The sequence below is a fragment of the Elephantulus edwardii genome, unplaced genomic scaffold (genome assembly GCF_000299155.1).
Source record: "Elephantulus edwardii isolate Elephantulus edwardi_28Jun2011 unplaced genomic scaffold, EleEdw1.0 scaffold00094, whole genome shotgun sequence".
NCBI classification, from domain to species: Eukaryota; Metazoa; Chordata; class Mammalia; order Macroscelidea; family Macroscelididae; genus Elephantulus; species Elephantulus edwardii.
The window spans coordinates 11,943,384-11,965,321 of record NW_006399844.1 but is presented as its reverse complement, the minus strand read 5'-3'; the positions used below and the strand labels follow the sequence as shown (position 1 = coordinate 11,965,321).

Sequence of the window (21,938 nt, the reverse complement as noted above, 5' to 3'; positions counted from 1 at the left end):
ACACAGTCAAATGCCTTTGCATAGTCAATGAAACACAGATAGACATTCTTCTGGTATTCCCTGCTTTCAGCTAAAATCCATCTAACATCAGCCACAATATCCCTAGTACCATGACCCCTTCTAAACTCAGCCTAGACTTCTGGCAGTTCTCTACTGATGTGCTGTTCTAGTCATTTTTGGATAATCTTCAGTAGAATCTTGCTTGCATGTGAAATCAATGATATTGTTCTATAGTTTCCACACTTTGTTGGATCACCCTTCTTTGGAATGAGAACAAATATAGATCCCTTCCAGTCAGCTGGCCAAATGGTTATTCCCCAGATTTCTTGGCACAACTTGGTGAGTATATCCAGGGCAGTATCTCTAGCTGAAATACGTCAATTAGTATACTGTCTATTCCTAGGGCCTTATTTTTTGTTAGTTCCTTCAAAGCAGCTTGAACTTAATCCTTCATCACCATATGCTCTTGCTCATATATTAGTTCATTAAATTCTTCTGTCTGCCAATTCCTTTTGATACAGTGACTCAGTATATTCTTTCCATCTTCTTTTAATACTTCCTGGATCATTTAGTTTAACTGTTATAAAATTATATTCTTTACTCTTAAGTTTAATCAGTTTTTACATTTAACTCTTAAGTATCACCCAAATCAAGATCTCTCCTCTCTATTAATAGTGTCTTTGGATGAACTTTCCACATGTCCTGAGATGCTGAAAATGATGCCCTTAGTGGTTTAATAGTGGTCACCCAAACAGTAAAGATTTCAGTGTAGTTTTCAGACTGCAGCAGATTAGGAAGAAAGTTTTGGCAATCTGCTTTCAGAAATTAACCACTGAAGGTCTTGTGGACCACAGTAGAATATTGTCCTGTGGACCACAGTAGAATATTGTCCTGCTCAAACATCATCAGAAGGGATCAGGTGAAGTAGAGGATTTCCTCAGTTAGATGGAAGGTACCGTAGCCACAAGATGGACTCACATAGTTGAGATTGTGAGGATGGTGCAGAATCAGGCATTTCTTTGTCAGTAAGTTGAAGTCACCTCGCTGGCAGCTATTTTACTATCTTTGATGAATTCAGATTCTTAGTGAAATCAAATTTTATCATTTTTTCCTCTATTATTATTAGTATTTTTGTGTGTCCTACTTAAGAAGTTTTGCTTACTCCAAGATTGTGAAAATATTCACCTGTATTCTCTACTAGAAGTTGGGTTTTTTCACATTTAATGCTGTTACTCGTCTCAAATTAATTATTGTATGTTTCATGAAATAGAGAAAAGATTTTCATTTCTTCTATTCAGGTATCTTACTGACTCAGCATCATTTTTTAAGACAGATTTATTTATTCTTTTGTCCTTTAATACAGTCAATACTCTTCATTACCACAATTCAAAGACTTAAGTCTTCTTTATTCATTGTCCTCTCAAATGCATAGCAAGTGATTGAAAAGACGTGAGATATAAGGATAGCAAAACTCTAAGGGACTTTAGACTGGCAAAGTATTTCCCTTTTGGTCCACTCTTTCATTGTTACAGTTTCTGCAATTATCATTTGTTTTGTTTTTCTTTTTTTTAATTGAGATTTTAATGAAAGAGTATAGAGAACTTGGATTTCCATTCATTCATTGGTGCACATTTTCCTCCCTGCCCCCTTAGCCCCGCAGTTTGATTTTTTTCTTTGGAAAAAAAAATTCTTTCATTGTTATACAGGACCCTCCCCCTCCCCTCCTGCAAGTCTGCTTTACTACGCAGCTCTTTTTCTGGACTCTTGTCATGCCAATAATACCTAATCATATATTCCTTTTATACAGTTCTCTCCCTTGTGTTTCAGCATCATTTATTAAGATTATTTCCTCCCATTGAATAATATCACTGCCTTTGTTGTAAGTCAGGTTATTTGTTTTATGTTAAAATCTATATCTAGATTCTGCATTTTGTCTCAGTAATATATTTATGTGTCCTGTGTCATTACTATTGTGTTTTATTGAAAATATTCATTTAAAAATTTTAAAGCTTTCACAATGGTGGGTTTATCTGTCTGTGTCTACTTACTACGGAGTGCTGGTGGATTCATGCTTTTAATTCCTCCATAAGGAGTTGTGCTGTTAACCCAAAGATGATGATGCCTTTCTGGCATTTTAAATCCACCAGCTGCTCCTTGGGAGAATAATGCATAGTCTCCCTCTTTGTGTTTTACGGCCTCTGAAAACCTGCTGGAGATTGAGCTATGAATTGGTTCTGACTCAACAGCAATGAGTTAAGTGTCATTTACTGGATCTATGCACTATGGTTTTGTTTATAGTCAGGCTGCAAGATGTTACCAAAGACAATGGCACTGTTTCCTGAGTCCTTAAATTGATATCCTTCTGTTGAACTTTTCATATATTAATTTATATATATATACATAATCTTTGTAGAAGATAGCTCATGTTGAGGACTAAGATAAGTCTGTGTTAAAATTTTCAGGTCAAACAAAGAGAAAAGGGAGATAATTGCTCTGTGTTTTTAGTGCTAAAGGAAGGAAGCTCTGATGTTGTAGTCCAGAGGGAGATTGCTGTTAACAGGCTGTGCCTCTCAGGCAGTTTGAAACCACCAGCAGCTCCAAGGGAGGAGGATGGCCAATCTTCTCTTGTGAATTTGGGAGAAACGCAGTAGAGAATCAGCTTAGATTCCAACTTGATGGCAGTGATAGAGAGAGAGTCTAGTACAGAACTCTCCTAGTGAAGAACAGGAACTAGAACTCGAAGTAGTTATAGCAAGAAACTATACCCTTGATGTACAGTAATACAGACCAAATTTCTTAACATCCTATTGTTCTGAGGGTTTTACCCTATTTAGAAACTAGCCTGATTTTCTTCCTTCAGCCTCATAGGACTGTCCATATTTGTAAGTCAACAGCCTTGAAACTTCTTCTGATACCCATTGTGCTTCCCACCAGCCCTGGTGGAATTCAGTTGTGCCCTTTTAGTTGTATCACCACCCACTTTGGCTTGTCTTCATTGCTCAGTGATGAGGGTGTTAATAGGATGGTGCTGTTAAAATTTCATCTACTTATGAAACAGGTAATTCCTTGACAGGCATCAGTTGTCCTTTCTGCATTCTTGTCCTGTCTGCAATTTCATGTGCAGAAAATTCCTCCAGGTTACTGGTGTGTAATTTCTAAGTACTGGTGCATGCTACCCCCACCCCATTCATTTCTTTATAAAACTACAAATGGACAGAATAGTTAGCAGAGTATTCTTACACTTTTTCTAATTACACATCAGTGGTAGGTTTTGCAAAATTAGTTTCAAGCCTTTTATTAAGGTGAGCATTGAGTATGCTTGCATGGTTTTGTATGTGATGTGTAACTTCATAACAAGTAGCTCCTACTTGTCTTTAAAGGAGTGAACAAAGTGTTTCATGAAGATGCCACTTAAGTTTTGCTGTGTTAGGTCTCAACTTTGAAGCTTGACATCCCCCTGCAGCCTGGATATGGATACAGACCATAACCAATGAGACCAATCAGTGGCACAGAGAAGGATGAAGATAATGACACCCAAAACAGAGTAGGAGGGATTGTTTTGGCAGTGACTGCATATATACAGAGAGAGAGAGAGATATTTGATAAGAATGCCACATGACTCTCTTGCCATATGGATGAGAGGCTGACCCCAAGATTGGAAATAACCCAGGGAACTATTTGAGAATTTTATGTTCTATAGAGCTAAGACCCTTTCCCAAGCTAGCTGAGAATATTTCCTATGTTGTTGTTGTTATGTGCCGTCGAGTCGCTTGCGACTCATAGTGACCCTGTGTACAACAGCCCTAAACCCTGCTCTATCCTGTGCCAATCTCATTGCCTCCAGCACACCCATCCCAATTACCCCAGTCACTGAATCAATCCACCTCATATAGAGTCTTCCCCTCCTGCGCTGTCCCTCCACTCTGCCCAGCATGATGTCCCTCTCTAAAGACCTGTCTTTAGACAACATGTCCAGAGTATCTCAGGCGAAGCCCCAGAATCCTTTCCTCCAAGGAGCAGCCTGGTTTAACCCTCTCTAGGATGAATCTATTTGTTTTCTTGGCCGTCCATGGTACATTCAATACTCTTCTCCAGCACCACAGCTCAAAGGCGTCAATTCTCCTTCTGTCCTCCCTAGTCATTGTCCAACTCTCTGATGCATAACAAGTGATTGCAAAAACCATGGCCTGTATCAGGCGCACCTTATTCTCCAGAGAGACACCGTTGCTCTTGAGTACTTTAGAGAGGTCCCTAACCGCAGACTTTCCCATCGCAATACATTTTTTGATTTCCTGGCTACTGGTGCCAAGAGTGTTGACCTTGGAGCTGAGCAAACTGAAGCTGTGAACAATCTCAATCTCTTCGCCATCCATCCTGATGCTCCCGATTGGTCCAGTTGTGAGAATTTTTGTCTTCTTGACATTGAGCCTCAGTCCATATTGAAGGCTGCAGTCCTTGACCCTCTGCAGTAAGTGCATGAGGTCCTCCTCAGTTCAGCGAGCAGGGTTGTATCCATATTTCCTATATTCTATGTAATTTTAGTGTAGGATATAATTATCATTAGTTTTTTAAGTAAATACGAATACTCATTTAGATGTTTTGGGTTCTTTGAACCTGGCTTTTTGTTTTATTTTTTTTAAACATAACTAAAGTGCGTAGGGAAGCTCTAGGGGCTTAGTGGTAAGGAGTTGTGTAACCAACCCAAAGGCACATGGTTCAAATTCATCAGCTTCTCCTTGATAAAAAGATGGCCAGTGTCCTCTCGTGTGGTTAACTACCTCTAAAAACCTGCTGTTTGGGGAGAAGGGTGCAACAATGAATGAATGGAATCCCAAAATCTCTCTAGATGTTCATTGAAATGAAAAATAAACAACCTAAATTTAAAAAAAAACCTGCTGAAGGATCAACTATCAGTTGATTTCAATTCCACAGAACAGAATGACAACAAAGTATGTAGATTTATTAAGCTTTTACATTTTATTCTTAGAACTTTAGTGAAGAACAGAAGGGGTTTTGTTTTTGGTTATTTTGTTTTGTTTTGTTTTTTATTTTATTATTTTGTGTGTATGTAGCGTCAAATCAGATCTGACTGGTACAAGAAGAGATTGCCCCTCCTTCTCCAGCAGATTATCTGGTGAATTCGAACTGCGTACCTTTAGGATTGTAGTTCAGCTTTTTGCCACTAGGCCACCAGAAGGGGTTTTTTTTAAAAAAAATGTATTTCAAGTGCAGGAACTTGGAACAGACCATCCAATGACATTATCTTAAGGCAATAAATAATAGAAAGTTTAACTAGGAAGAGACCTTAAGCTTCAATTGTAAAACTATCTCCTTTCCCCCAAAATTAGGCCTAATCAGAGATCACACCCACTAATAGGGAGTAAGTCACAAGTAGAGGCCTTGACACTTCTATAAGAAATTTAAATAACAAGCAGACATATAAAGATTTGTAAATATGTACTTGGTGCCAGCTATACCACAAGGAAGATACTGTGTTTGTGGTCCAGAGAAGTTTAAATATTTGTGGTCAAACTTAAAATTCAACATAAAATTATCATCTCTGATGGATTGTTTCCAGAAAGTGCATAGAGGGTGTGCAAGATGCATAAACTCTCAAAGCCCTCTCCTTTCACTCAGCTGGGACAGAAGAGCATAGTCTCCTGCCTTCAGATGGTTACTGACAAGCCCTTCTAGAATGGAAGCAGTGCCCTGGCACATCATTTACCTACCCAATAAATGCACTCCAAGGTCTTTTCTGTTTTGTGGCTCACTCCCCTAAGTCTGCAATCAAAAGTCACCTTAATCCAAGGCCCCTCTTCCCCTCTTCTGTTTGTCTTATATACAATAACAGTACTTCCCCCAACTCATTCTCTCTGACTTGTTACTGTTATGTACCATCAAGTGGGTTCCAACTAATGACAACCTCATTATAGTACTTTCCACTACTTGTCCTTTATTTGCTCACAAGAATATTATACTCCATGATATAGGAATATTTATTTATTGCTATCTTCTCAGCGCCTTAAATAGGGCCTTCATCACATATTGTTATTTTTTGTTAGGTACCCTGTGAACAGCAGATCGAAACCTTGCCCTATCCTTTGCTACTCTCACTGTCACTACCATCTTGAGGCCATTGTAACTGTCAGTGTTAATCTGTCTGGCCCACCATAATGTCTTTTCCGAAGAACTGGCCCCTCCTGGAAATATTCCGTAAGTAGATGAGACGAAGTTTCACCATCTTTGCCTCCAAGGAGCACCCTGTTTGCATTTTACCAAGACATTTGTTTCTTTTGGCAGTCCATGGGGTACTGAGTCCTCTTCTCTGACACCACAGTTCAAGGGCATCAGTTCTTTTTTTGGTCTTCCTTATTCATATGTCTAAGTATTCAATGCAAGGAAGCAATTGAAAATATCATGGCTTGCATCACGGGCACTTTAGCCCTTTTACCGATATTCAGATTTTTCCAGCGTAACACGCCTTTTCATTTCTTGACTGCTTCTGCTGCCATGGGTGTTAGTTGATTCCTTATTCATTATCCAACTTTCAGATGCAATTGAAAATTTTGGCTTGGATCAGACATACCTTAGTCTTTAAATTGATATACTTGTTCCTTGGCACTCTGAGAGCTTCTTAATAGCAGATTTTTCAAGTATACCTTGCCTTTTGGTTTCTCGATATTACCATAGGTGTTGATTTTGGATCCATGTAAAAAGAAATCATTGACAGCTTCAATCTTTTCTCCATCTACCATGATGGGGCATCCATTTCCTAAATAACATGCCTCTGGAAACTCTATGAAATTTGATAAATGATGATAGTTATAGAAAGGTTTCAGGCCTTTCGTTCGTAGGGTCACGATGAGTAATGCTCGACTCATTGGCAGTCAACAACAAACAACATCCATGAAGTAGCCTATTGGTCTGATGGCTTCAACACATAGCAGGAACTTAAGAAATATCTGTAAAATTAATTCAGTAAAATTCCATTAAATGTTTCAGAAGTGTGATAGAGGGAATAAAGAATTAAAAGAATTATGGTAGAACCTCACATTTGAAGTAAACCTGATATACCAGCCTGACATACTTTTCTCACTATTCTGTGGTAGCTTTGTGTGATCTCTGATAAGGAGACTCACTTAAAAGGTCTTCAGATGTTCCAAATATTCATTGCTATAGTACCTGGATTACATACTTTATTTCACAGTAAAATATTTTCCATTTCTGGTCTTTGAATTTAATGAAGATTTTTGGATGTTGAGTCTTCTGGGAGGGCGCTCTTTCTGGGCAGGATGCAGGCTGGAGCACTTACATATGCCTTTCTTGACATGTACATTTAGTCCCTCTTGATCAGCCTTTTATTCTGACCCTGCAAGGTCAACGAGTCTCTTGCTGCTACCGTTTACTCATAAGTCTTCCTGCTGCAGCTGATTGATAGGCTTAGTGATTAGAACCCAGCAGCCATTCTGATGGGGGGGGGTTGGGGATTAGACAGTTCTACTCTCATGTAGGGTCACTGTGAATTGGAATTGATTGGAAGTCAGTGGGTTTGGTTTTCTTTGCCATTACTGGGCTTCCCCTCACTACTTTGTCTTTGCCGGGGCTTTCTGACAATATGGGGATGTTACTTCCTAGGATTTCAGTAAGGATTAAATGAGGTATCATAAGCAGATACAGTTAAGTTTTTGTTGCTAAAGGTTATTTAAAAATGGCTAGAGCAAGGGAACTCTGGTGGCCTAGTGGCAAGAAGCTGCATTGAAATTTCAGAGGTGCACAGTTCAAATCCACCAGATTTTCTTCGGGAGGAGGGACAGTCTCCTCCAGTGCCAGTCAGATCCAATTTGACGGTACACACACACACACAAAATAATAAAATAATTTTTTTTAAATGGCTGGAGCAGTACATACATCATCAGGGAATTTCTAAAATTCAGTCTGGATTTAGAAGAGACTGTAGCACTGCACATCATTGCAGTTGTCATATGGATCTTGGCTGAAAGCAAAGAATACCAGAAAGATATTTATTTATGTTTTATTAACTACACAAAGGCATTTGACTCTGTGGATCATAACAAAGTGTGGATAACATTGAGAAAAGTGAGATCCCAGAACATTTAATTGTGTTCGTACAAAACCTATGTAAAGACCAAGAAACAGAACAAGGGAACACTGCATGGTTTAAAGTCAAAGACATGTGCCATGGAAGCAGCAGTCAAGAATTCAAAAGGCATATTACGTAGGAAAATCTGTTGTCAAGGGCTTCTCTTGCTAAGGAGCAAGAATATTGATATAAAGACTAAAGTGCCCTTGATCCAAGCCATGGAATTTTCAGTTGCTTTCTTGCTTCTAAAACTTGTACAAATGAATACTGAAGGCCAAAAAATAATTAATGCCTTTGAATTATGTTCTTAGAGAAGAGTACTGAGTACCCTATGGACTGCCAAAAGAAGAAACAAATCTGTCTTGGAGAAGATACAGCCAAGGTGCTCCCTTGGAGGCAAAGATGGTAAAACTTTGTCTCACATACTTAGGACATGCTTTCAGATGGGCCAGTCTTTGAAAAAGACATCATGCTGAGGAAAATAAAGGGTTGTTGAAAGGGATGAAGACCCTGAACTAGCTCTCAATATACCTTTAAGCTAAGATTCAAGCCCAGTAAGAGTATAGGCAAGCTCCAGTGTGAATGAACCTTGAAAACATTATGTTGAGTGAAACAAGTCAGTCTCAAAAGGATAAAGATTATATGAGCCCACATATGTGAAATAGGCAAGTGTACAGCGACCAGAGCTCATTAGTGGTTACTGGGAGTAGGAGGAAGGGGAAAAGGGCAAGCCGTCACTTAGGGGGCAGTGAGTTCTGTTAATGACAGGAGAATAATTTGGGAAAGGATAGTGCTAATGGTGTACAACATGGTTAAAATAATCAGTGGCACTGAATCATACATGTGAAAATTACTGAATTGGCAAGTGTTTTCTTATTTTATATTTTTACCACAATTTTTAACAGGAAAGAAATTAAGCAGTCTTCTGGCAGTTTTTCAGGAGACACAGCAGGTGTGCTTACAGTTGTTATCCCAGGATCTCTTATAAATGGAAACTCTCAAGTGAGAGTTTGTGAGTCCTTAAAGGAAAACAGCAAAACATAACTTTTGAAATAAAATCATGTTGTCCTTCTGGGTGTCCTGGTACTTCTCACATAGACCCCCTTTCGGCACCATTCATTTTTGCATTCCCACCCCACTTCTGAGCCCTGGAAAATAGTCCCTTAAACATGCCACCTGCTTTCTCTCATTCTGGCCCCATCCTCTGGCTGCTCAGTTGACTTTTTCCACATCCTCACTCTCTTCCAGTTCCAAGCTAAATAACCCTCACAGATGGCTTGTTCCACAGAACTGTGTAAGAACACAGGACAGTGAACTGGGGCCCAGAAGGAGCTGCCAAAGCCTGAGGCTGCCCTTAAACAGAGGCTCAAGACAACTTTGTCGTCAGCTCCTGAGAAGTCCACAGACAGAGAGCAGAGAGGCTGGCAGGTTGGGAGGTGGAATGTCTCTTTAACACTGTAATCCTCTAGCAGCTTGCAACTAGCTTTCACTTCAATTTACAAGTCAGAACCTGGAGCAGGATACATTGCATACTCTGTTTTGAACAGATGACAGAGTACTGTGCAGTTGGCATTTCTCCTCCCCACTTTTTTACAACATGGAAAACCAACAGGAAATGGCAGTCCCGTTTGAGTTTTGGCTCGTGGTTTGAGTCCTTACTGAACCTCTGTTTGAACTCCTGAAGAGATCTAGGTCACCACCCTGCCTGACCTGAAGGGCAGTATTCCCAGCTGTCAGCACATCCTTGGGAAGAGGGTGAACTTCAGACTCCTATCAGAAATCTTTCAAATGAGGGAAGACCCAGAATTTCACTCTTTCTTTCCTGTCAGCAAGGACATGTACTTTTCCTCTCTGCCTTGTCATCACCTTTGGAACACTTCTCTTACATCCCTCAACATATACAATAGCCTCTACATTTCTGCTTGCATCCATTATCACAGCACTTTTCTTCTGTCATAATCAGATGGTTCTGGTTAATTTTTGCTTATGACAGAACAGTGTTTTCCTTGTCCTGTTCCTATGGGATATTCTTCTCAGTTCATGATCTCCCTTTCATTCTCTTTCCTCATTTTCTTCACTCTCCAAGTGCATATGTTGTAAGTGAATTCCTCTGAAGCCACCATGTTGTTGCTGTAGTTGTAGGTGCTGTCAAGTCAATGCCAACTCTTCACAACCCTGAATTCAACAGACTGAAACACTACCAAGTCCTGTGCCATCCTCACAGTCAGTGTTTTCTTTGAACCCACTGTTGTAGCCACCATATCAGTCCAGAAGAGTCCTCATCTTTTTCAGACTCTGCTTTGGAGCTCTGGTGGCTTAGTGGTAAGGATTTGCACTCCCAATCCTAAAGAATATGGTTCAAACTCGCCAGCTTCTCTGTGAGAGAAAGGTGGACAATCTCCTCTTGTGAGATTTATTTTTGTTGTTGTTGTTAAGTGCCATCAAGTCAAGTATGACTTATAGCAACCCTGTGAACAAAAGATCTGAACCTAGTCCTGTCCTGCACCATCCTCACACTTCCTGACACACAAGCCTATTGCAGCAGTAACCTTGTCAATCCATCTGGTTGAGGGTCGTCTTCTCCGTCGTCAACCCTCCACCCTTCCCATGATCATATCCCTTTCCAGGGAATAGCAACTCCTAGCAATATGTCCAAAGTGTATGAGGTGAAGCCTCATCATTCTTGGCTTCAAAGAGCACTCCAGCTGCACCCTCTCCAAGATATATCTATTTGTTTTCTTGGCCATCCATGGAATGTTAAGTGCTCCTCTCCAACACCACAGCTCAAAGACATCAATTCTTTTTTCTGTCATCCTTATTCATCGTCCAGGTCTTAGGTGCATAGCTAGTAATCGGAAAGACCATGGCCTGAATCAGATGCACCTTAATCTTCAGACATCACTACTCCTCAATAATTTAGAAATGTCCCTAACTGCAGATTTTCCCATTGCAGTGCGTCTCCTTATTTCCTGAGTGCTGGAGCCAAGGTAGATTTACTGCTTCCGAATACCCACTGTGTGGTCTACAGTGAGTCAGTTTCAACATGAAAAGAACAATAATACTTTACCATGTGTCTTAGCCTGGTAAACATACTTACCATGGTTTTCTTGAAAAGCAAATCCAAAGAAATTTCTTTTTTTTATATTGGTGTGCATACAAAATTAGTATACATTTTGTTTCATACTATCTATTTCACAGCCAATCTATCTTTAAAGTTTATATGTGTATACATGTGTGTGTCTGTATACACATGCACAAATCTGCTTGTAGTCTTATTAATATCATGTTGTTATCGTTGTCTACACTTGAGTCAGTCAGTACTGTTCAGCTGACCCTCCTCCAGTGGGTTCTCAGAGGCAGTAAATCACATGGGAGGAGATTGCTCATCTTTCTTCAGTGGAGCTGCTGATGGATCCAAGCCATGTGCTTTTGGGTTGGTAGCATAATTCCTTAGCACATAGAATTATTACATTATGCTGTGGATCATGGCCACATTGATATACAGTATTAACCAGGCCAAATATAATGTCCTTCTCAAGAAATTGGTCCCTCCTGATAACATACCCAAAGTATATGAGACAAAGCCTAGCCAGCCTCCCTGGCAGCACTTCTTTCAAGCAGACTGATTCATTCTTTTTGAAGTCCATGGTCTACTTGATATACTTTACCAGTACCCAATTTAAAAGCATCAATTCTTCTTTGGTCTTCATTATTTTTGTTGAGCTTTCACATGCATATTGCACAGCTTGTGTCAAGCACACTTTTAGTCTTCAAAGTGATATTTTTGCCTTTTAATGTTTTAAAGACATCATTTGTGTGATTCATTGTTTGATTCCTTTACTATAGCTGCCGTGAATATTTTTGTTTGGGGTTTGTTTTGTTTTTTTTTAAACCACACAGATTGTTTATTAGTACCAGCAGAGGTAGTGGATGAGCTGGGCTCAGGGAGGGTATGAGCTGTGAAGAGTCACCATTGACTAGTGGGCTGGAGACAAGGGGCTGGGCGTGGAGGCCAGGCTCAGAGCACCTCAGTTTTGTTAGTAGACACATTTGATGAAAGAGTCATGGCAGGCCTCAGCAAGACCACCAACAAGATTAAGAAATTCTTGGAAATCTAGCTGTCCAACAGAGTTGAAGTCCAGTTTCTTCATCATGTGGTCAAAGACACCAAGGTGTCCTTTTGGTTCTTTGTGAATACACCCAGTTAGTTCTGTATCATGAAATTCAGGAGCTCCCTCTTGTAGAGAATCAAGTTGTGACCATCCTGCCCAGCATAATTCTGGAACATGACAGTCAGGGACTCTATGCACTGCTCAGTCATCATGGGGCTAGTGATTTTTGCCATGTCAGAGCAGAGATAGTGGAGTGCAAAATCTGTGGCGTGGATCAACAGAGAATGTGGGGCTTGCAGCCTCTGGTGGCCCTCCTGCTGTGCATATTGATTATGAATCCAGATAAACTGAAATCCTTGACAATGTCATTTTCTCTCTTTATTGTGATAACTTCCTCCCTTTATTGTGATGTTATTTTTGGTCTAGTTGTAAGTAGTTTTGTTTTCTTTGAGCTAAGATGCAATTCGTATTGAAGGCTGTATTCTTTGGTCTTCCTCAATAAGTGTTTTAAAGCCATCTTTGCTCTCAACAGGCAAATATGTGTCATCCACATACCACAAGTTATAAATGAGTCTTCTTTCAATTCTGGTACTGCATTCTCCTTGATATTGGCCAGCTTATTTTATCCACTCAACGTACAAATTAAAAAATATAGTGAAAGGATCCATCCCTGATACACACTTTCCTGATTTTAACCCACGTATTATCACCTTGTTCTAATCAAACAACTGCTTCCTGGTCTATGTACAGGTTCCACATAAGCACAAAAATGTTATGATATTCTGTTCTTCTTATTGTTACCCATAATTTGTTATGACCTATGCAGTCAAACACCTTTCACAGTCAATCAAGCATAGATAAACATTTTTGTGTGTGTGTATGTGTTTGTGGGTCTTTTAAAATTTTTTTTTTATTATGCTCATTTATTTACAAAGTTTGAATACATTGGTTTTTCACAAAAGATCCTTCTCATTTCCTTTGCCCCACCCACTCATCAAATTGTGCAACCCTGTGTTTAACACCCTACTCACCATCTGCACCCTTCTATTTCCACTCTGAAGTCTCTTTCCACCTGGAGGTGATTTTTGTGTATGATGTGAGATATGGATCCTGTTTCAGCTTTCTGCAGATAGCAGTCCAGTTTTATCAGCAAGGTAAACATTTTTTTCTGGTACTTTCTGCTGTAAGACAGGATCCATCTGACATAATCAGTGATACCCCTTGTTCTGTGTCTGTCTCTGCTGAAACTGGTTTGAAAGTCTAGCAGTTCCTTGTCTATGTACTAGTGCACCCATTATTAAATATCACTGGCAAAATTGTACTTGCGTGTGACATTAGTTCTGTTGTTTCATAACTTCTACATTCTGTTGGATCTTTAAGATTGACACAAAAATGGATCTCTTCCGGTAGGTTTGCCACGTAACTCTTTTTCAAATACCGTGGCATGAAAGAATGAGTATCAACTCACAGGGCCTTGGTTTTTACCAGTGTCTTCCATGCAATTTAGACTTCTTTAGTATCACTGGTTCTTAATTATACGTTACCTCCTGAAATGATTGAACCAGTTCTCTTTGGTACAGTAGCTCTGTGTATTCCTTCCATCTTCGCTGTTGTTGTTTTGGGTTTTTTTTCTTGTGGTGTACCATCTAATTTGATCCTGCTGGCACAGGAGGAGGTTGGCCCTCTTTATGCAGCAAAGCAGCTGGTGGATTTGAACCGTGGACTTTTGGGATTGCAATGCAGCTTCTTGCCACCAGGCCACCAGAGCTCCCATTTTCCATCTTTTAATGATTCCAGCTTCAATATTTTGTCCATAAAAGCCTTCAATTAGAAGTTTGAATTTTTCATTAGTTCTTCCTTCTTGAGAAGTGCCAAACGTGTTCTTTTCTTTGGGTTTTATAACTCTGACTCTTAGCATGTTTCATTATATTTTACTTTGCCTTCTCTAGTCCTCTTTTGAAATCTTCTCCACTTTTTTACTTTGCTATTTCTTCTATTTGCTTTGGTGAATGCTCTGTATTTAAGAACAATTTTCTAAGTCTCTTCTGACATCCATTTTGGTCTTTGATATCTTTACTGTCTTCCATAATCTTTTGCTTTTTTTTCCATATATGATGTTCTTGATGTTAGTCTTTAATTCACCAGATCTTATGTTATTATTGCTCACTGCATCAAATCTGTTCTTGAAATTGTTTCTAAGCTCAGCTTGGATATACTCAAAGTGGTACCTTGGTTTTCATGAGTTTATATTTGTTTTTCTCCAGCTTCATCTGAACATACGAACAGTTGATGGTCAGTTCTGTAGTTAGTCCTTGGCCTTGTTCTTGACTGATAATATTGTCTCTTTGCAGAAATGTAGCTGATGTAATTCCTGAGTATTCTGTCTGCCAAGGTCTACATATGTACTCACTGTTACATTCCAATCTCCAGAAGTTATCAGTACATTTTAATTAGTGTATTTGATCAATTTTTAATTATAAAATTTATTAACAATCTTCTATTTCTTTACTTTTGGCATTTGCTTGATATAGAAATTTGAATAATTGTTGTATTAACTGATCAGCTTTATGTGGGTATGTGGATATTATCCTTTCATGGACAGCATTACTATTCAGGATAGATCTTGAGATGGGTTTGAGGGTTTTTTGGCATGAATACACTACCATTCCTCTTCAGTTTGTTGTACTTGGTATCATAAACAATATGATTTGCAGATTAAAAATGGACCGTACCAGTCACTAATGCCTAGGATATAGATTTTTATGCAGGTCATTTCATTTTTTACAACTACCAATTTTTCTAGATTTATATTTATATATTGTGTTCTAATTATTAGCAATATTGACAGCTGTTTGCTTATTGACTCATGCTACAACAGTACATAAAGGTAAAAAAAACTTAATTCACATTATTACGGTCAACTTTAGTTTAAAAAGGTATCTCTTCCTCAGTCATATTTCACTACCTTCCACTGAGGCGCTACTCTTACAGCACTAAATCAGACAGTGTTCCACTGTTATTCATTAAAGATTTTTTTGTGGGGTGGGTATTTTTTATTCTTTTCCTTTTTTTTAATTGACATTTTAATGTACTTCAGTATACTTGGATTTCCATTCATTCATTGTTGCACATTTTCCTCCCTGCCCCCCCATTCGCTTTTTTCTTTGGAAAAAAATTTCTTTCATTGTTATACAGCCCCCTCCCCAGTTCACTTTACTATGCAGCTCTGATTCTGGACTCTTCTCATGCCAATAATACCTAATCATATATTTTATACAGTTCTCTTCTTCTGTTTCAATGCCATGCACATTATTTATCCCCTCTTTTCTAAGTTTCTACAAACCCCATGTCATTCCTGTTTTATAACAATGTCATTAGCAATTTTTGTCTTTTTGTGACTGAGAATTTCACTCAGCATAATGTCTTCCATGTCACCCATTTTGTATAATATTTTATGAGTTCTTTGTTTTTCAGTGCTGCATAATATTCCATTGTGTGAATATACCACAACTTCTCTATCCATTCATTTGTTGATGGTCACTTAGGTTGTTTCCAACTCTTTGCTATTGTGAACAAAGCCATAATAAACGTGGGTGTGCATATATCTGCTTGGGTGGCAGTTCTGGTTTCTTTAGGGTTTATTCCCAGTAGTGGAAATGCTGGGTCAAATGGTATTTCTATTTCCAATTTTTTGAGAAAGCTTCATACTGCCTTTCAGAGGCTTGCACCATTTTACACTCCCACCAACAGTGAATAAGGGTTCTAGTTTCTTCATACTGTCATCAGCATTTGGTGTTTACTGCTCTTTTGAATTTTGCTATTTTTACTGGGGTGAGATGATATCTCATAGTTGTTTTGATTTGCATCTCTCTTAATCCTAGGGATTTTGAACATTTCTTCATGTGTTTGTTCACTATCTAAATGTCTTTTTTGGTGATGTGTCTGTTCATATTCTGTGCCCATTTTGCAATTAGGTTGTTTACCTTTATCTTGTTGTGGTTCTCAGGTATTCTATAAATTCTAGATATAAGTCCCTTATCAGATATATCATTACCAAATATTTTTTCCCAGTCTGTGGCTCCCTTTTTACCCTGTTGGAGAAGTTTTTGGATGTGCATAAGGATTTGATTCTTAGAAGGTCCCATTCATCTATTTTATCCTCTCCTGGTTGTAGGTCATTAAAGATTTTAACTTAGCATGCAGCAGTAAACTTTCCCATGTTCATTCAGCCCACCCACTTGATAGTTCAGGTATTGCTATACTATATCCAGGGAAAAGGAATTTATCTGAATGGTAAAACTCTTTTCAGACCAGAAAACCTGAGAAAATTTTAATATTTCTTGCCTGTAACTTAGCCAATCACCCATTCTGTTTGTGCTCATCTAAATGCAAATTTATCAGAAATGTTTATTTTGTCTTAGAGGCCTTTTTGGGCTGCTGCTGAGCCAAGGAAGTGTAGTGTATCTTTATACAAGAGTATCCTGTGCTCACACTTCACCACAATGAATGAATGGAAATCCAAAATCTCTGTAAATTATCATTAAAATAAATTTTTAAAAAATAAAAAGCAAGAGTATTCTGTGCTCTTTGAAGGAAAAAAAAAAGTCATCACCATCATAGAAGACAGCACAGATTTCAGTGTAGGACAAATTTGGGTTCAAATTTCAGCTATTCTACTTCCTAAATGTGTTTCTTCTATGAACTTCATCTTCCTCTTCTCAAAAATAAGTGTAATGACACCTGTCTCCCAGAATTACTGTATTGATTAAATGAAATAACATTATACCTAAAATCTATGAGTGACCAGATTATCTACATTATGGCTTCCTCTTACCCGCATTAAACTGGAACATTTTAGCTATAAGAAGTTATGACTATTGAAATTTATAGAGGAAGTAAACTGATGCCAAACTGCTGTTATCTTGAACCTCCTTACTACAGGCTTCTTGGATTTGTGTGAGTTTTTATTTCTAGAACTTGCCCTGCCCTGAATGTTTTTTCAATTGTACAGATTTCTTTCATGGTACCAGCCTTAGACTATTGGAATAGAATCTTCTAGAAAGCAAGCCTGTTTCCTCAGTGTTGCCACAGATGTGTTATTGACACACTCATCTCCAGAAACCACCCTTTGCCTTCTCTGCACCTTGCCTTTTCTTAAGAGATTCTTTGTGGCTTCAGATCTGGTGAGAAGTTGGCAAAAAAGAGTGTCCTTAATCACCTACAGGGATTACAGGTTTGATTTCCCAGTGGTCTAGCAGGCCACAGGGTGTTGGAGATGGCCATGGGAAAGAAGCAGAATTTATAACAAGAGCGTGGTGCATGAGCCAGCAGCTCCCCACTGCCTGCTGGAGCAAGCTCATGAGGCCGCTGACAAGAGTCTTCAGAACACTAAACAGGTGATTAAAACATCAGTGGAAAACCTTTCCAAGCTTCACAGAAAGCCAAAACTTAGTTTGGACACCAACAGAAATTTTCCACTGTGAAGCTTTATAAACTGGACTGTTGTTCCTGCCTGAGCTCTGTGGCCAGAGGGGAGTTCTGTGCTAATGATTCCATAAAACCCTCCAAGTCTTTTGGAGTGGCTTATTGTATATGAGAACCTGTACCACCTTTTCCCATGAGGAGTTCTCTCTAACTTCTCACTGTTCAGATTATGCATCTTTAACCTGTCCAGAAATCTAATTTCAGCTCTTGGCACTATCCCCTGTGACAGTGCTGAGCTCTAGCATTAAGCTCAATGGCATTACTCTTATTTCCTTTCCTCCTTTCCAAGGTGACTGCCTAGAATTATAGAAACCTTTAAGGATAGAAAGAGACCTTCAAAAGCATCTGGTCCAATCTCTTCATTTCACAGACATAGTTAAATAACTTGTCCTAATTTACACAAGTTAGAATACCATGAATTAGCCTTTCTTCTAAACTCTGCTTTCCCTAAAAATGTGTCATGTCAGTTGCTCAAGAGAGAAGTATGCCGACCTCAGAAAGAGTTAAGTCTCCCGGAAATCAGCAATTAGAATTTGCCTCTTTAAATTTTTACCTTAAACCAGCATCTTTTTCTGTCTTTGGGGCTTTGAGAGTCCCTGCCTTCAGAATATAGATATGCTCTGAACCCATTGTAAAATGTGGGCAGTTAGGATAGATGTTAAGGGCCAGAGACACATTCCACCTCCTCCATTTACTAGCTTCTTGTTGTGCACTGTTGACTATTTTAACGCATTGTGACATCATGTGATAGAATACAGCTACTTTATAAGGTTTCTGGGTAGTAATCTTTACAGAAGCAGATGATCAGGTTTTCCTCCCACAGAACTGCTGAATGAACACTTAACTGCTACACCATCAGAGTTCCTTCATAATATGCAGAGTTGCTGCTTACTGTTAAGCAAATTCTTTATCTTCCTTGTGTTCCAAGTTCCTCATCTGGTAGAGTAAGGTAATGACAGTACCTTCTTCATGGAATGGCTATTAAAATTAAATGAGTTTATGTTTATAGAGCATCTGCATAAAACCACTCTTAAAAATAGGATGGATGGGGGCAGATGGGGAGAGAAGGCAAGATAGTGAACACTGCACTGGAATAGGTGAAGAGAAGGAAGAGCTGAAAAAAAAATTAGTGATTAGCGTTACATGACTCAGAATTAACAACTGTCATACAGACATTACAAAATGAATTGAGGGGGAAGGAGGAAAATGTGTTTCAGTGAATGAATGAAAACCCAGCCTTTCTCTAAACTTTCACTAAAATCACAATTTTTTAACAAAACTTCTGGCACATAAGTGTTCATTGGGTGACTAGCTGTAGCTGGTAGGGTGATTGAAGCACATAGCAGGTTATTATTAGGCCTTAGGAAGCCCAGTGGTTCTCTCCCAGGAAGACGATTGATTCTGGTGAGTTGCCTAGAGTTTTTGACTCGGAAGACATTGTGTCTGGCTCAAATTGTAACTCTGCTGAGCGTACCATTTGAGTTTCTGTTTTCTCCTTTCTAGTATCTTTACCTAGATGTAAAATCAACTGCTTCACAGGATGCTGAGGCTTTCAAAGTCATAAGTTATTTACCATTATATCCTGTCTATTTGAAACCAACTCATAGCTGACCCTCCAGTACATTATCAGAGGCAGTGAGATTGCCCATCTTTCTCTCATAAAGCAGCTGGTGGATTCAAACTGCATGCCATTGGTTGGCAGTGTAACTCCTTTACTACAACACCACCAGAGCTCCTTCTAAGTCGTAAAAATGCCATGAAATATGTAAGCACATTAGCTAACATAGTTACATTTTGGTGAAATAAAATTACGACCATTTTCATCTACCTCTCCAACTTTTTTTAAGTAAAATTTTATTTTAATTGGGATTTTTAATGGAAGTTTGAAGAGAAGTTAGATTTTCATTCATTCATTGTTGCACATTTTACCCTAACTGACCAACTTTTTAAGCAGTGATTCTCAAATTTCAGAGAGACCTTGAAAGTTCGCAGAGCTAATTGGCTTTCTCTTCAGCCATTCATACACATTTTGTTTTGTGACATTCATCATAATACCCACAGGGTAAATACACTCTTCCCACTTTCTTCCTAAGATTCTTGTTTCACTAGTCCTTCTGTGCTACGTCTTTGTGTCTTTTAAGATTTATCCCTGCTCAAATGTTACCCTTTTCATCTTGTATGATTGAGTGCTCTAAAACATGGGTACTTATAATAGCATCCAGAACGTGTTACTGTTCACCTTATGTTCTTATATTTTGTTTAGCTGAAAGTTGAGCCACAGGGGTGTTTTGTTCCAAGCTCAAAAGGTAAGGTGACTGAGGGTTGTGTATAGTCTCTTGCGTTCCACCATTCCCTAACAGACCAGTGATCTTGGACTTTTTACACTTTTTTTAGTTTTGTTCCATGATTTTCACCCACTCTGTCCAAGACTTTCCACTGTGATCTGTTTTAGAGTTGTCAGCAGTAGTAGTCGGGCACCATCTTGTTCTTCTTGTCTTAGGGTTGTAGAGGTTGAGATTTGAGGGGCCCCTTAGTCCTTTGCATTAATTGTTTCTATGTGTCTTTACTTTTCTCCCCTCTTCTTTGTTCCAGGCAGGAACGTAGCTGTACCCTTGAATGTCCACTTACAAGCTTATAAGAGCCCTGTTGATACCAATTAAAATGTAGAACATTGTTTTTATGAACTGTATCATACCAGTTGACCTTAATATGCTCTGAGACTAAGGTCCTGCGGCCCTCTGACCAGCAATTTGCTCCTTCAGGGAGTGTGATTTTTACTGTATGAACAACAGATCTGAACCTTGCCCTATCCTGCACCATCCTCCTCATCTCTGATATGCCCAAATCCATTGTTAGTTACTTTGTTGCTTCATCTTATTGACCATCTTCCTTTCTTTCCCTTTTCTTTCTTCTTACACCTTTCCTAGCATAATATCTTTATCCAAGGACTAGCCACCCCTGACTACATGTCCAAAGAATATGATAGTTTCACCACCTTACCTCAAAGTAGCACCCTGGTTCTACTTCCTCTTGTTTTTAAATGTTGTTGTGTACCATCAAATCAGAATCAACCCGTAGCTGACACTCCAGCAGATTTTCAAAGGCAGTAAATCACAAAGGAGTAGATTTGTCCATCTTTCCCCCACAGGAGCTGGTGGATTTAAGCTGGGTTGCTTTAGTGCAGTTCCTTACCACTAAGTCACCAGAGTTGCCTCTACTTCCTCTAAAACAGACTTATTTGTTCTTTAGGCAGTGTGTAGAATATTCAGTACTCTTCTCTCACACTACAATTCAAAGGCACAAATTTTTCTTTGATTATCCTTATTCTTTTCACAACATATATATGAAGCAATTGAAGAAACCATAGCTTAGATCAGACGCACCTTAGTCGTTAAACTAATGTGCTTGCTCTTTAGCACTTTGGAGATAGCAGCTTTTATAAATGCAACTCATCTTTTGATTTTTTTAAAATAAAATTTTTATTTTATACTGGTTTACTTACAAAGTTTGTGTTACCGTGTTTTTCACACTGGATCTTTCTCTTTACTTTACCCATCCCTCCCTCCACCCATCGAATCGTGTGACCCTATGATTAATCCCACCCCCTGAACCCCGCCCAGCCTAACCCCTGTGCTCCCCACCTTAGATCTTCATACACATTTTACAATAAAGATTTTATAAAGTTTTTTACCTTATGGGACTGAGTTAATTCACTTAGCATAATGCTCTCCAGTCCCTCCTAAGGAGCAAAATCATTGCTCCTACATGATGTGTAATGTTCCATCATGTAAATGTACCATAATTTCTCAATCCATTGGATTATGGTTGGACATTTGGGCTGTTGCTATGTTCTTGCAATGGTGAATAATGCTCCTGTACCAGGGATATTGATTGTGGATCCAAATCAAAGGGAATCAATGACAATTTGAATCTTTCTCCATCTATCATGTCCTAGTAAAGTGGATTTTTTTGTTTCCCTAATGTTGAGATGTAATCCATATTGAAGGCAGAAATCTGTGATTTTATGCAGCATTCAAGTCCTCCTCACTTTCTGCAAGCAAGGTGTGTCATCTGCATAATGCAGATGAGTCTTCCACTAATTCTGATGCTACATTCTTCTTCATATAGTCTAACTGCTTCTTTTTGTTGTTGTTGTTGTTTAAATTTAGGTTGTTTATTTTTCATTTCAATGAACATCTACAGAGATTTTGGGATTCCATTCATTCATTGTTGCACCCTTC

General features: G+C 38.8%; 1 protein-coding gene and 1 pseudogene across 1 annotated transcript in view; one reads left to right on the top strand and one right to left on the bottom strand.

Annotated features, from left to right (window-relative positions):
* Positions 1 to 21,938, top strand: part of LOC102856749 (telomerase-binding protein EST1A-like) — a 340,445-nt gene that overhangs the window by 272,265 nt on the left and 46,242 nt on the right. The window lies entirely within an intron of this gene.
* Positions 12,139 to 12,446, bottom strand: LOC102868391 (annotated as a pseudogene).